The following is a 10165-nucleotide window of genomic DNA, read 5'->3' on the forward strand; positions in this document are numbered from 1 at the left end:
GAGTGCCATAGGACATAGGGTCGCTCCAGCCCCGGACAGGTCTCTCAACTGGTAAACAATTACAGCAAGCCTTTATACTTTCGTTACAGAAAATAACTAGCATTCAGAAAGACAATATAGAGCAACAACTGCATTTTGTTTATACATAAGCCATTCTGCTATCTTATTTGTCTCACCCCTAGAAGACACCAGCCTGCATATTTGGTTATCTATTGCAAGGTCGTAATAACTTTTCACACAGTTCGTTCTCTGCTTCACACTATCTTTGCTTCTACAAATCTCACGTCATTAGGGTCACAGCTAGCCTAACTCTTGCTAACTGACCGACATGCATTAAAATTCCCTTCAAATCCTTGTTAATTCTTTCCCTGCTTCCACAGCAAGGATCAATCTACATAATGTACCAATTGCCGCCGAATCCACGGGACCGGCGGACCTCCCGCAGGCAAGCCGCCGAAGGCAGCCTGACTGCCGCCTCACAGGGACCTCCAGAGCGGCCCCCGCGGCTTGCCATCCCGGGCACGTGCATGGATAGGGACTCTCATGTTTCTCCTTTTTCACCAGGGTTTGAGGATTGCAGCTTGTCCTCCACTGTGTTCGCTGGACTAACGTCCAGTTCCTGTGCGTTGCTTTCTCTCCAGGGGCTGTGAGCAGTGTGTGTGTGTGTGTGTGTGTGTGTGTATGTGAGAGAGAGAGAGAGAGGTGGGAATTTTGGTGATACTTGTATGATGCCAATACGCACCTCAGTTTCCCTCTGTGGTTGGTATTGCTGTGATTAGAACGAGCAGGAGACATGAGGTGTTTTGTCACGTAGCTGTCATTGGGTGATCTGAATGGGTCATTAAGGACTGGCTGGGACCAACCTACATCAGTGGAATACCCAACAGAGACAAGGGAATAATTGTCACCTGTCCATGGGAGGATCTCTGCTTGGCTGAGTGAAGCACACATGGACTCGTTACATTTTTGGGAGCAGGAAGAACTGGGCTCGCAGACGCAGGGAGCTCTACCAGAGCAAAGACAAATGGACAGGTGCAGTTAAAGGAAACCAAAGCGTTTTCTACAGCAGCCTGGCTCAAGGGCATTGGCCAGTATGGACTGTATTGTCTTCTTTGCTTCCCTGTGCTAATCTAAGGACTTTCCAGTGCTGAGTTTCGGTTCACTAATGAACCCTGCTATGTTTTAACCAGTCTGCCCAGTGCCACAGCAAAAACTTGCTCTGTGCATTGACTGAGGAACAATCTCTGAACAGGAGTGTCGTTCAGCTGGACCTGCTGGCACAGCTCACAGGTTGAAGTAGGAGTGTTGAAGCCAGAGGACTATTTAAAAGCCCAGGCATTGCACAGATCCCATGGATCCATGACAGTGTGCCTAATGGGGAAAGGATATAAAACAAGACAAGGAACTAAATGCATATTTTGCATGGTCCCCTCATCAGTGCTCATGGGAATCCCTGATCATTTCCAACGTGTATTAAAATCTTCCTTAAAAGCTCACCTCTTAGTTATCAGGTCATGTCAGTTATGTTAGAGGCCTCCCGCTTTCCTGGGTCTTGTCACGCAGACAGGAAGCAGCAAAAGACCAGAAGTCCGAAGCGCAGACAATGCCATGTTTATTGGGGTTAGTTTCTAAGCAAGCATATTCCGAAGCCCTTCACACCAGTCGGGCTTATCTCTATACGCCCATAGAGTCTGTTCCCCAGTGTTTCCTTCCCAGCTCTGATGCCGCAGAGCCTTGCCTGTGTTCCTGTTCCACGTTCCCCCCGTTAACAAACATGATTCCAATTTCCCTTCCCCCTCCTGTTTATATAGTAATATTCTCAGCTATACGTTAACCAATCATTGTACTGAAATTTAATGAACCAATTCTAACAGATTGTAACATAATTCTCTAACCAATTATATCCCACTACCCTAATTAACTTACACCTAGCAAAATTAATTATACAGCAGACAGAAACAATTAGAGAACCAGACAGATTAACAATGGAAAATTGTGAGACTTAAATATAAAGCAATACAGAAATGAGTTTCACAACCATTGAGAAGTGATTTCTTGCCAGACCAGCTGCTGTCAAACTAAGTTTTCTTTAACCATCTTAAGATCTGTTTCTTTATCTGGTGGTGATGGGCGCTATCAGGACAGGATCATCTTCCTAACAGCCCAATAGCACCTTATTTCAGTGTGACTGGTTTGGGATGTGAGGATGTGACCCTTCGCTTCCTAGCTTATGGCTGCCCCTGCTGTTTAGCCAAAGGCCTTAGCCTAAGAACAAGGCCTCAGACGGTCACAGTAAGACAAGGCCCTTACAAATACAGACAGTGATTTTGATTCTTTGTTTTTATACCCCTGTAAGTAGCTAAGTGATAAAAATACACCTAAGTTCTTAAACTATAGGCTTTACAGGCAGGCCTGAATATCTCTATTCTAACAGTGGGGTCTATCCCTTCCCCCGTTCTGTGTCTGTCTTGTGTATTTAGATTGTAAATTCTTCAGGGCATGGCCCAGCTACTATTCTCTGTTGTACTTTGCCTAGCACAATGGGGACCCACTGTTAGTTCGTTCTTAGGCACGAAGGTAATGCATATGATTAACAACTCTCCTGCCACTTTGAGCCAAGGAAGCTGGCCTTGGGATGTTACTGCTTAAAAATGAGCTGGGGGTAAAACCATGGAATATTCTTTCTGACAAGTATCCCACAAATTCCACTGACCTCCCTTGTTTTCTTTGCCTGGAGTAGGGCTTCCAGATTCCAAACCTGATGTGATCTCGCAGCTGGAACGAGGGGAAGAGCCGTGGGTCCCAGATCTCCAGGGCTCTGAGAAAGAAGTGCTTCCAAGAGCTGCCTTCACAGGTAGGGAATTGGTTAAACCAACTCAAAAACTGTCTGTGAATTCAGGAAACATTTGGGATGCCCTACAAAGACCTTGTGAGCTCTCCAAGTTCAGGATTGTTCCCTGCAGATGTGGAATCATTAGGCAGATGTGACTCATGGCTTCCCACCTATACTCTGACAAGTGGCATCAGGTCCCTGCCCAATGTAGCTTTCCCCAGAGTGTTCTGGTGAGATGCGGACTAAAGCTGATCCCTTCCTCTCTCCTCTGGGGAAGGGGTTGGGGAAAACCAGCTCCTGATCGGTTTGATCTCTCCCACGCATATTTTGGTTTGTTCATCCCTTTTTCCGTTCCTCTCTCTGACATTTCCTTTCTCTCCGGTGCAGGGAGTGACCTATGTCTGGATTCTCTCTGTATCCCATCAGGTGTTGGGATGGTGAGTGAGAATGAGGAGCAGAAACCCCAGCAGGAAGATGCTGAGCAAGTAGAACCACATGAACGTTGTCAGGAAGATCCAAAGGGAATGTTTCCGGGAGTTGTGCACTCCCAGAAAAAGAAACAGCCTGTGAGACTCAGCAGAGGTCAGAAGAAAACTTAAGTAGCCTCTCAGACCTTATTCCATATGAGAGAATCAACTTGGAAGAGACACGCTACACATGCCATGAGTGTGGGAAAAGCTTCAATGGGAGCTCAGACCTTGTCACTCATTAGAGAATACACAGAGGAGAGAGACCCTACATGTGCTCAGAGTGCGGGAAATGTTTCAATCAAAGCTCTGCCCTTATCACACATCGGAGAATCCACACAGGTGAGAAACCTTATGGATGTTCTGAGTGCGGGAAACGCTTCACTGATAGTTCAGCCCTCATATCACATCAGAGAATCCACACAGGGGAGATGCCCTATACATGCTCTGAGTGCGGGAAGCGCTTCAATTGGGGCTCACACCTTATCACACACAGGAGAATCCACACAGGTGAGAAACCTTATGGATGCTCTGAGTGTGGGAAAAGCTTCAGTCAGCGCTCCCACCTTATCACACATTGTAGAATCCACACAGGAGAGAAGCCCTACACGTGCTCTGAGTGCGGGAAAACCTTCAGTTGGAGCTCACACCTTATCAGGCATCAGAAAATCCACGTAAGAGAGAACTGTAATAAATGCCTTGACTAGGGCTGAGCAAAGATTTTTTTTTTTAAATCACATTTGCTAATTCCCACACAGTGATCTTTTGCACCATCTTCACCGTAGTAGCTCAGCTCCCCCAGATGAGTTGCCTGCTTCTGCCTTTTCCAGCTCACCCTTCTTTGGAGTCAGTCCTATGATCTTGTCTATTGAGTCGTAGGAGTGTATGTCATAGAACCATAGAATATCAGGATTGGAAGGGGCCTCAGGAGGTATCTAGTCCATTCCCCTGCTGAAATCAGGACCAACCCCAACTAAATCAACCCAGCCAGGCTTTGTCAAGCCAGGCCTTAAAAATCTCTCAGGATGGAGATTCCACCACGTCCCTAGGTAACTCATTCCAGTGCTTCACCACCACCTTAGCAAAATTAGTTTCTTAATATCCAACCTAGATGGCTCCCACTGCAACATGAGACCATTGCTCCTTGTTCTGTCATCTGCTACCACTGAGAACAGCCGAGCTCCATCAGCTCCAGGTGGGGGGAGAGGTTTGATTCCCAACAAGCTACAGTGAGGCAAAATCTACCTGTGCCTGACAGCCACTAGGGCTGTACATGGCGTTGGCTGCTCAAGTTAGTGATCTTGGGGTAAAAAGACAATTAGAGTTGTAGAGCAGATGCAGCCCAGGTGCAGGGGTTGGCATTAGCTTCCCTCTTGTCCTGACCTAAACTCCATCACTTTTCCTGGTCTAAACAAACCCTGAGCATCACGGTTATACTGTTCCCCCTTTTCACAGCAATTGTTAGTCATCGAGTTCCCCCTTTGGGAACAAATTGTTTCATTCCCAGTTGCTCTGATGTTGGTTCAGGTTGTGCTGGGGAGCAGATATTTTTACTACCATTTTCCTCACTTAAACTATATTGAACTATAACAAAGAGCAGGAACAGGGCAGGGATAGGGGAAAATGTCATTTCACCCTCTGTAACAATTAGGGTAAGTCAGAGGGATTCCCCATCACCATTCCAATCCCCCTGTTGTGCAGTTGGTTAGGTCAATCTTTTTTCTAAAGGGCTGGCAAGATGATACCCTAGTAAATGACTTGGAACTAAGCAAAATACCCATGCATTGGGCTCCCAAAGCCATTGTGGCCCAGGCCCTATCGCTCCTGAAGATATCTCCTTCCTAATCAGGTGCATGTTGCCTATTATTTGGGAAATGCAATCCCTATCTAGCTAGAGATGGGGAAAAATGGAAGTGACATTTCTGTTCAGCTCACCCCTGGGAGATGCTGCAAATGTGTAGAAATTGAAACCCATGTTGAATGTGATATAGCTGCAGAAAGATACCTCTTTTTAATAGAGACCTGACATTTGTTGTCTTACAGGGATTCTAAGTCACACCTGAATTTAGTCCCTAATTAAAATCTGTGCCAGCACATTAAAGAATTAAAAGGGCATAGTTGGGGGAGTTGTACCTCACTGTCGCTACTAATCTGTTGTGCGGTTGGAGAAGAATTCTACACCAGAGAAGTGTAAAATTACTCCAAGGAAGGTCAAAGATTTGACAAGAACTCAGGTAGAAATTGCAGGTACTAGTGGTTGATTTTCACCCCCGAGATGGAAGCTATGGTGACCTGTGGCCCAGGTAAACTATGTTTAGAACCCTGCTCCCTAGTTAAGTGGCATTGATCACACTCCTGAAGGACGCCATGATTAAATTGGGCACAACTGTCTTTTACCATTTGGCTCCAAAGTTTCATGAAGCACAGAGAGAAACAGCTGATTCCTTCAGAGCCATTCCATGCCTACGGGTCCCAATCTGGCTGCCTCGTTGGACAAGAAGCACTTCCCTGCTGGCCAAACAATGGTAGCCAATGAGGGAATGTATCAGATGTGAAGTTCAGACTGCAGGATACTTGAATGCTGAGTCCAGAGTTTGTGGTTTAGTCCAGGCCTGCACAACTCGTAAAGCGGCGAGGGCAATATTACTCCAAAGAAAACAGCGGAGGGATGAAACCCCCCCGGCCTCACTGAACACCACCCCCCAGCGCTGCCGAGCCCCTCCCCGAAACAATCCCCCCCAAGCGCCACCTGACCCATGGAAACAAACCCTCCTTCCCCAGCACCGCCCTGCCCAAACGGTGGCATTGAACCTTCGTAATATGTTATAGCGGGCCTCTAAGGTAGTATAATTAAGGTAGAAGTAGAATAAAATCTTCCCCCCACTTTGTAATCAGTTGCCCTGTGGAGTGAATGAGGTGGGACTGAGGAAGGCAGCACCTCCAGACAGCTGCAACCCTTGGAGAGCGGCTGGGAGCCAGACCAGATCAGCAGAACAGGTCAGCCACTGACTCATAGCTTGTCTCCTCAGTCCCCTGCTGCTGGCTCACCAGCCCCTCCCACTCGCCTCCTCAGCCCCCCCCTTCCATGCTGTCAGCTCAGCCACCCCTTTGCCACTGCCTGCCCACTCGCCTCCTCAGCCCCCCTCCCTCACCTGCTATTGTGTCATACAGGAGGCCTGTGATATGCAGGGGGTCAGATTAGATGCTCTAATGGTTTCTTCTGGCCATAAAGTCGACTAATTTCTGAAAAACTGAGTGTAGCATGGGGAGCAGCGTCTGATGTTTCCCTGTCTAGCCGGCTTGCTGCCTAGAACGAACGCTCCTTGAGTGGGGTGATCCACAGGGACTAGCGCAAACCTGCAAACTGCCTGGCCAGGGGCAGGACATTAGCCCAGCAAGGGAGGGGTGTGGCAGTGACATCACAAAGGCCTTTTAAAGGACCTCAGACTATTGGTCAAAGGTGGTGGGGAGGTGGTGACCTCACAGAGAGATGCTGACATCAGCCAGGCAGGACCGGGGCGAGGGGCCAGGGAAACCTCAGAGACCCCTGTGGCTTTGCTCCAGCAAGTCTCCTCCTCCAGGTCTCTCTTTGAGGACTGAGAGAGTATTCGGGTTCACGGACGTGAGCGCCAGGAGGAACCTCTTTCGAGTTTTCTCCTTCCCTTTTCGTGATTTTACTAGAAAACAGATGTCCCTGTTTAGAAGGTAAGAGCCTCCTGGAGGTTTGAAACCTGTTCAGTCTGATCCATCTGGTGACAGTTGAATTCTAGGCATGGAAAACACGAGCTTAAGGAGGCAGAAGTTTATTGCGCACTTGGGATTTTGTCCCTTAGAATTACTGGGGACATTAGGGTTTGTTGTTTTTCTTTCACCTTTTCCTCCATCTCTCCCTCCCTACCTCTTTTCTCTTCGTCTCTTGCTTCTTTTGTCCTTTCTCCTGTTCCCCTCCCAACATTAGGAGAGGTTTGTGTGTGTGTGTGCGGGGGAGGGCTCTGCAGCTCCCACTGTGGGAGGTCCACCCAAAAATGTGGGGCTGAAATAGAGCTCAGGCAGTCAGGGCCGGATTAACCTTCTGTGAGTCCTGGTTCAATAGGTTCAATTAGTTGGTTAATAAGATGTTGCTGAAGTAAATCACTGGCTTAAAATAAGATCCAATCTGGAGCATATGAACTATTGACCCCTGGACTCCATCTCTGAGAGGGGACTTGTTTACCATCAGGGGACAGGCTCAAACCAGTCCAAACCGGTTTTTCCCGCCAAAACCAGCCCTCAGCGTTCCATCTCCTCAGCACTTTTCCCGCCACAGAAGTGATATAAGGACGTGCTCAGCGCCTGCGCGGGGCCGTCCCCCCCAGCGATGGCCCGTCCACGGTCGGGTCTTCCCAGTGCTCCCGAGCCGGAGAGTGACGAACCCCCTCAGTCCCACCGTGAGACTGAGGAACAGGAGGCCTGTCACCCCCATTCCTGCCGTCCTACATTCCTGGTGCCCAGCCTCCCACGGAGCCCCCCGGGGAGTGAGAGACCCCGGGGTGGGCACTGGGGCTGGGCAGGAAAGTGACTCTGCCCCAGGGAACCTGGGAGAAGCCTCAGAGCTGCCTCAGCCCCAGTGGGATTTGGGGGGCAGAGACTGGGGCCTGGCGGGGGGGATCCCCTGTGGTGTGGGGGGAGATGGGGGGTGTCAGGCAGGGAGTGGAGAAGTTGGAGTTGTAGGGGGGGGAAGGTCAGTGGGACGCGGGGGGTGGGGTTTAACTGTCTCTGGGCAGCCAGGAAATTCCCGGGGGCGGGAGTGGCGGGCGGGTGAAGGTGGGAGGGGGGTTAATTGGATCCTTCCCCTGTTTGTGCCACTTGCCTCTCACCCCCGATACAAATTCTCTCTAGTTCTGCCCCTTTTCTCTCTCAGTGTCTCACACGGGGCTATAAAATCTGGGGCAATTCCCCCCCATTCCCTCCAATGATCAGCTCTCCCGTCTCCCCCGATTTCCCCCGTTCTCCCCATGAGTCTCAAATGTCAGTTTAAAATCTTCTCTAGTGAGGGGCATTTTCCCACCCATTTGATCTGCAGCGATTTGTCCTTGTTTAGGTGGGAAATTGTTGCCCTGAGTCATTCCCCAGCACATGGCTGCCCCTGGAGTGGGGATGGGATGGCTCAGTGGTTGGAGCACTGGCCTGCTAAACCCAGGGCGGGGAGCTGACTCCTTGAGGGGGCCTTTTGGGGATTTAGTTGGGGATTGGCCCTGCTTTGAGCAGGGGGTTGGACTAGACACCTCCTGAGGTCCCTTCCAACCCTGATATTCTATGAGATGCCTGTTCTCTGCCAGGGCAGGGAAGGGAGGCGCACGTGTCCCCCATAGGGACTGCCCAGACCCCCGTTTCCCAATCCCAGTTGCTGCCCCCTAACTACCAACACAGTTACCCCCAACCATCAGTTGCCAGTCACCCTCCCGTCCCCCACTGCTGCCCCCTTCCTTTATCCAGGGACCTTTCAGCTCCCCCTCCCTTGCCCTTTTAATCAGCTCCTCAAAGGGCTCCCTGCTGCCCATGGCAATGGTGGGGGGGGGGGGAACCTTTACTTTGTGTTTATGTATTGGACAGTCGTATAAAATCCAGTCCAACAGTCCCCCTTTGCCACTAGTTCGTTAACAGCAATATAAAATCCCCTCAGATCTTGGTGTTTTTCTCTCATGTTATCAAATACGCAGTTTGTGACACATTTTCTGTGAAAATCTCAAAGATTCATATAAAATACCCTAAACGTTTGCCCCACTTCTCTCTAGTTGTCTGTTTCTAATTGAATATGCCCTGAGATTTCCCCCTGTCTCTCTAATTATAAAATACCAAGAAAATCTCAGATTTACACCTTTTCTCAGATTCTTGAATCTGGATATAAAATGTTTGCAAATGTTGCCCATTTCCTCTTTATTCATTTATCAAATATTGATGTGAAACACTCAGATTTTACCTCCTATCAATAACTGATATAAAATCCCTCTGATTTTCCACTTTCCTCTCTATAATTTGCAAAATGGATCCAAAATCTCTCAGATTTCCACCCTTTCTCTTTCATTTCTGAACGTTGCTCTCAAAGCTCAGGTTTTGCCTCTTTCTATGTCATTATCAAATGTCAGTTAAAATTCCTCTCAGGTTTGCGGCTGTTCCCTGTGTTTCTAAATCCCAGCGACTTCTTCCTTCGAGGGAACCTGTTGCCCTGAGTCCTTCTCCATCCTGGAGGTCGCAGGGGGTTAAATTGTCCAGAGATCATCTTTCCCGACTCCTTTGCGAATCAGGATCATTTGTTCCCTCCTTTACCTCTGTTAAAATGTTTGCCGAAGAAAGAGACCAGCCAGATATTTAATACCCATCAAAGCCAGAGGCCTCCCCCTGTTTGGGGATCAGTGGTTCCCAACCGTAACAGGAGAGTTGGCTGGACCCTTTTCTTTTCTCCAGCTGGCACGGGATGAGGAGGTCACTCTGAGTGCAGTGTGAGTTGAGAAGTATCCCAAACCCCATGGCAAATGGCCTCTGTGAGGGGTTGATTCCCGCAGTGCTAAGATGCAGCCACCTCTGGGGTGGATCCATGGTGGCCATTATTTGCTAGTGACAGGCATGGACATTTCTTACCTATTTTGTCCCTCCAGGCCTTCCATACTCCAGTTCAAGAGACATCCCCCAGGGCTCCCTCTGCCTGTGTGACTGGCCAGCAGGGGGCGGTGGTCACTTTCTATCCACTTCTCAGGCACTGTGAGGTAACAGTGTTGCTGGGGGGTGGGGGTGGGGCTGTGTGGGGAGATAGCAGCTGAAGGGGGATTGTGGTGGGGGAGGCCTCTGGGTGGCTGGGCAGGGGGTACCCTAGTGAGGTTGGTGGGTT

Source organism: Mauremys mutica, unplaced genomic scaffold (assembly GCF_020497125.1).
Source record: "Mauremys mutica isolate MM-2020 ecotype Southern unplaced genomic scaffold, ASM2049712v1 Super-Scaffold_100216, whole genome shotgun sequence".
Classification (NCBI taxonomy): Eukaryota; Metazoa; Chordata; order Testudines; family Geoemydidae; genus Mauremys; species Mauremys mutica.